Genomic DNA, 5,606 nt, shown 5'->3' with positions numbered 1-5,606 from the left:
TGCAATGCTCTCTCTTTCCTCTTGGGCCTCAGCGAACTTAGAAGAGACCAATTAGGTGCCCCGGGAGCACGAGGAAGAAGTGATAAACATGAGAGGGTCATTTATTGATTACAAACTTGAGCACAGCATCACAGATCCAGATGTTCAAATATGCCTTCAAGACTGTCTCCTATTAGTTATCTTGCTCGCCTTGACGTTTAAACATCTTTCATTATTAGACCTAATTGGTGGGGCGTTCCACGAAATTAATGATTTTTCCATTCCGGAAAGGTGATTTAAGTACATTTTTTAAACAATCGGTATAACCTTTTTACTGTATAAAAAGTGTTTGGTCCTACTTTATATTAGTTGGCCTTAACTACTATGTACTTACATTTAAAGTAATCATTTGATACAATGCACTTATTGAGTACATACATGTTTTTACATTGTACTTATATATATATATTTTTTAAACTATATGTAGTTACATCTGTAATCAATTTCAGTAATTACATGTATAATTACACTGTTGACCCATATCCTTTACACCTTAACCCACCCTTAAACATACCCATGCACTAAACCTGTCCCTAACCTTACCCGTATCCCACCTCAATAGCAGAAGTGTTTTGCAATTCAATGACCACAATAAGTACATTGTACTTAGTTTTTTTATGTAAGTACATAGTAGTTAAGGCCACCTAATATAAAGTGGGACCAAGTTTTTATTTTTACCCACTTATATCCATCAGTTGTTGACTTATATTACCTGTATACCTGTATGTAATTAGAGCTGTAATTAATTCTGTAGCCTAGTTGCATGTATAATTACACCTTTGACCCTACCCCCACCCCTGAACCTAACCAAAGCACCAAACTTGTCCCTAACCTTAACCATATCCCACCAAAATAGCAACAAGTGTCTTGCAATACAACATGAACATAAGTACATTTTACCAAACAATGTTTTTTTCTTATTTAAGTACTTATAGCACCCTAACATAGGACCCCATATGTTTTTTTTTTTTCCAACTTATTTTTGATCCAAATCTGTAAATCTTGAAAACATATACATGGTCAAGGTACATAAATCTGAATATATTATAAAAAAATATTATATAATATAAAAAATCTCATTATACTCTCACTCTGTATGAAACCTGGCTTAACTCCCAAAATGGCTATTAATCATATATTTATTACAAAATTCTGAAAGAAAATCTCCCACAAACACAATCCCCAACAAATCAAATCAAATATAAGATAAAGTACTAAAAAAGGAGCAATCATAACAGTGCAAGAGAGTGCTTGGAGGCATAACCTGTAAACACATCTTAAACATTTACATTTATGCATTTAGCAGACGCTTTTATCCAAAGCGACTTACATTGCATTCAAGTTACAGTTTTTGTTTTTTACATTTTATCAGCTCTTGCTTTCCCTGGGAATCAAACCCATGACCTTGGCGTTGCTAGCGCCATGCTCTACTATTTGAGCTACAGGAAAGCCTATGTAAAGTCTTTTAAATATTTCAATTCAAATCTAAAATAAAGAGGTTCAATTCAAAATACAAGCTTTATTTTTTTCCCCTCCAAACAAAATCGATGTATTTGCCTGTTTTATTTGGTCACACACATTATTAGAGCAAATATGGAGATAGGCCAAAAAAAGCATTATATTACCGCAAAAAAACTAAAAAACTAAAATGAATTCTTACAATGTGTTGCTTTCTTAAGAACAAATGTCTATAATAAAACCGTAAAAAGTAGGGTTAGCTGTTCATTTTCCTACAGAGATGTTCACGAGAGATACAATTTCAAATTTTAATTACAATTTCAGCATCTCCCTTTCTCAAAGTTAAATATAACCAAACAGACAAAACGAAAAACAAAACAAAAAACGTCTTACATATTCTTTGGATTACCTGAAAATTTATATATTAGCACTTTCAGAAAAGTAAAAACTGAACAGAAAACTGCTCAAAGGAAAGTCCCAGATGACAACACAGTGTCCTGCCCACATACAGCAGACTGTCTTCTGAAACATTCCCAGCCGCAATAAATAAAACAGTACAAATCCTACCCATACTATAAGAAGTCAAGTCAAGTCAAGATTATTTGTATAGCGCTTTTAACAATGCAAATTGTGTCAAAGCAGCTTTACATCGGCTTGATATACAGCTGGGTGGCTTTATATCAGCTTTACAGTATTTAGACGGGGAAATAGTTTGTCGAAATAGTGTCATTCTTCTCTGGCCAGACAAAATCAGCAGTTTAAATCTAGACTAAAGCAGAATCAGATTGTGCAAAGGACTCATCTGGTTCCTGTGGTCTTGTCCCGATGGCTGTCTTGGAGACAGGGTCTTCACTGGGGATCAGTGGCTGGGGCTCATCTAGGTGTCCTGGCTATAGAGGTCATCTCTAGGTGCTGATCCATCATCTTATCTGGATACAGTCTGGATCTGGGTGGCTACGGTGACCTCGGAATAAGAAAGAAACAGACTAATATTAGCATAGATGCCATTCTTCTAACAATGTAACAAGTACATCAGGTGTTTTGGGAAGTGTTCCCGGTTCCGGATGACCTAAGTAATGCAGCCTAAAAATCCTTTAACAGATTTCAATTATAGAAATGCAATAGTGTATTATGTGTAAGCCAGGTTAAAGAGATGGGTCTTTAATCTAGATTTAAACTGACAGAGTGTGTCTGCTTCCCGAACAGTGTTAGGTAGATTGTTCCAGAGTTTGGGCACTAAATAGGAAAACGATCTTCTGCCCGCAGTTGATTTTGATATTCTAGGTATTATCAAATGGCCAGAGTTTTGAGATCACAGTGGACGTGAAGGACTATAATGCAATAAGAGCTCACTCAAATACTGAGGTGCCAAACCATTCAGGGCTTTATAGGTAATTAGCAAGATCTTAAACTGTATACAATGTTTCATAGGGAGCCAGTGCAGTGTTGACAGAACCGGGCTAATGTGGTCATACTTCCTGGTTCTAGTAAGAACTCTAGCTGCTGCATTTTGAACCAGCTGGAGTTTGTTTATTAAACGTGCAGAGCAACCACCCAATAAAGCATTACAATAATCTAGCCTCGAGGTCATGAATGCATGAATTAATGTTTCTGCATTTGACATTGAGAGCATAGGTCGTAATTTAGATATATTTTTAAGAAGGAAATATGCAGTTTTACAAATGCTTTACAATTTTTTCGAAGGAAAGATTGCTATCAAAAAATACGCCTAGGTTCCTAACTGATGACGAAGAATTTACAGAGCAACCATCAAGTATTAGACCGTGATCTAGGTTAGTACATGCAAAAGTTTTTGGTCCAATAATTAACACCTCTGTTTTTTTGCAGAATTTAGCAGTAAGAAATTGCTAGTCATCCCGTTTTTGATATCAACTGAAGAAAAGATAAGAACTGAGAAAGTACTTGTTACTGTGCTATAACAAAACATACATTTACAGTAAAATCTCAAATTTGATAGGCATTTGCCCTTCCACATCACATCCAGTGGGTGAAATGTTTTAGTCTAAAATTTGTCATCTGTCCTTTCATACATTCTTGACAGTCTTGTTCTTTCAGAATTATTTTCCTTCACTGCTCCTCTCTCTATATTTCTCACCATTTCCCCGTGATCAGGTGCACTAAACTCTTATATTAATATACTTGTGTGAACTGTAGCAGCACTAATTTGCCACCTGCCATCCATGGAGGTGGCCCACAGAGAGGGAGAGGAGCACTGAGAAGAGTTTCAGAAACGTGGGAGGTTCAGGTCAACATACAGGAGAATAAATCACATTTGTACAAGCAGCCGTGTTTTAGGTGCCCATCAAAAGCGGTTTGAAGGACAAGACATAAAGACTTTCAAATATAAAAAAAAGTGGCATATCATTATCTAAAGTTCCAGGCAGTTTCCCACACAGTGGGCTCTGTCAGGGCAGATGACAAAGGAAGACAACCCACAGGCTAGTCGTTATGGCAACAGTTCCTTGCCAAACAGACTGTGTTGAAATAGGACAAGTGTGAACAAAATCAATACCACCCCCTGATTCCCATATGACATTTCAGACACAGACTGTGCAGTAAAAATGTGCTTGTGGCACGCATCTTGGCCGACACTGTTGCAGAAATGCAACTTTGAACGCATACAGGCCTTGGAGCGGCAGGCAATGCAAGCCATTTGTGAGTGTGACATATCAAAATGCAAAGACCTTGCAAACTGGGACAAAATAGACTCAAAAAAGACTATGCAGTTGTCATCCAAGCATACTGCATCAGCATAGAGGAACAGTAGTGGCAAGCCAAAGCTCGTACACACGTCACAGAAGCACGGTCTAGGTTGCTAACGGTTAAACATGATGGGGAGTCCATCTCAGGAGTCATTTAGCATAATGGTTCCTCTGCATGGCCATGTAACAGCAATAGGTGGTGATTTAGCAGGTCATGTGAAACATATGCTGGAAACATCGAACCCTCATTATTGAATGCATTTTCCTACTTCGGGAAGGTATTGTATATGCAGTGTCATTCTGACACGAATAGCAGAACTGCTAAATGTCATTTAGAGTCCATTAACCAATTCAATAGAAAAGACCTGTTTCGATGCAGGAAAGACACTCAACATCACTTTGGTGTCACAAGCAATCTACTGTATGGTTCTGAGTCCAAAAAATGAAAAATAGAAATGAAATACCACAAAGATATGTTAGCAATTTTATAAAACTGAAATCGAAAAAAGCATAAATGTAGACCAGAACATGGCCCTCAAAACCACTAATCAAGCTAGGTGAATGTTTTCATTCCTTAAAGGGATAGTTTACCCTTAGTTGGTCCCCAGTGACTTGCATAGTGTTTTTTTCCCCATACTTTGGAAGTCAATGGGGACCAGCAAGGTGAAGGTGAGCTACCCATTTAAAGGGATAGTTCAACTAAAAATAAAAATTTCATCTTTTACTCACCCCTGTATTGCTCCAAACCAACATTACTTCAGTTAAAGGGGTAGTTCACCCAAAAAAAAAAAAGATATTTTGAATAATGTGTTTTCAGAATTTCTGTTTTTATTTGCACTGAAAAGGAGTCACTGGAAATTTTGATAATCTGTTATTAAAAGGTGTAGTCACCTTTATTCAGTGACAGTGACGTGACATACGGCCAAGTATGGTGACCCATACTCGGAATTTGTGCTCTGCAATTAACCCATCCAAAGTGCACACACACAGCAGTGAACACACACCGTGAACACACACCCGGAGCAGTGGGCAGCCATTTATGCTGCGGCGCCCGGGGAGCAGTTGGGGGTTCGGTGCCTTGCTCAAGGGCACCTCAGTCATGGTATTGAGGGTGGAGGCCCGAGACTCGAACTCGCAACCTTTGAATTACGAGTCCAACTCTCTAACCATTGGGCCACGACTTCCCATGTTGTTTATTCACCCTCATGTTGTTCAAACCCTGTATGAATTTTGTTCAGCTGTTGAAAATAAAAGATATTTTGAAAAATGGTAGCAGTTGATAGCCATTGACTTCCATAGTATAGAAAAAAAAAACTACTGTGGAAGTCAGCGGCTACTGTCAACTGCTTGGGTACCAACATTCTTCAAAATGTTAGTAAAGGATGA

This window comes from Barbus barbus, assembly GCF_936440315.1.
Source record: "Barbus barbus genome assembly, chromosome: 1".
Taxonomy (NCBI): domain Eukaryota; kingdom Metazoa; phylum Chordata; class Actinopteri; order Cypriniformes; family Cyprinidae; genus Barbus; species Barbus barbus.
This window is presented reverse-complemented; position numbering follows the sequence as displayed.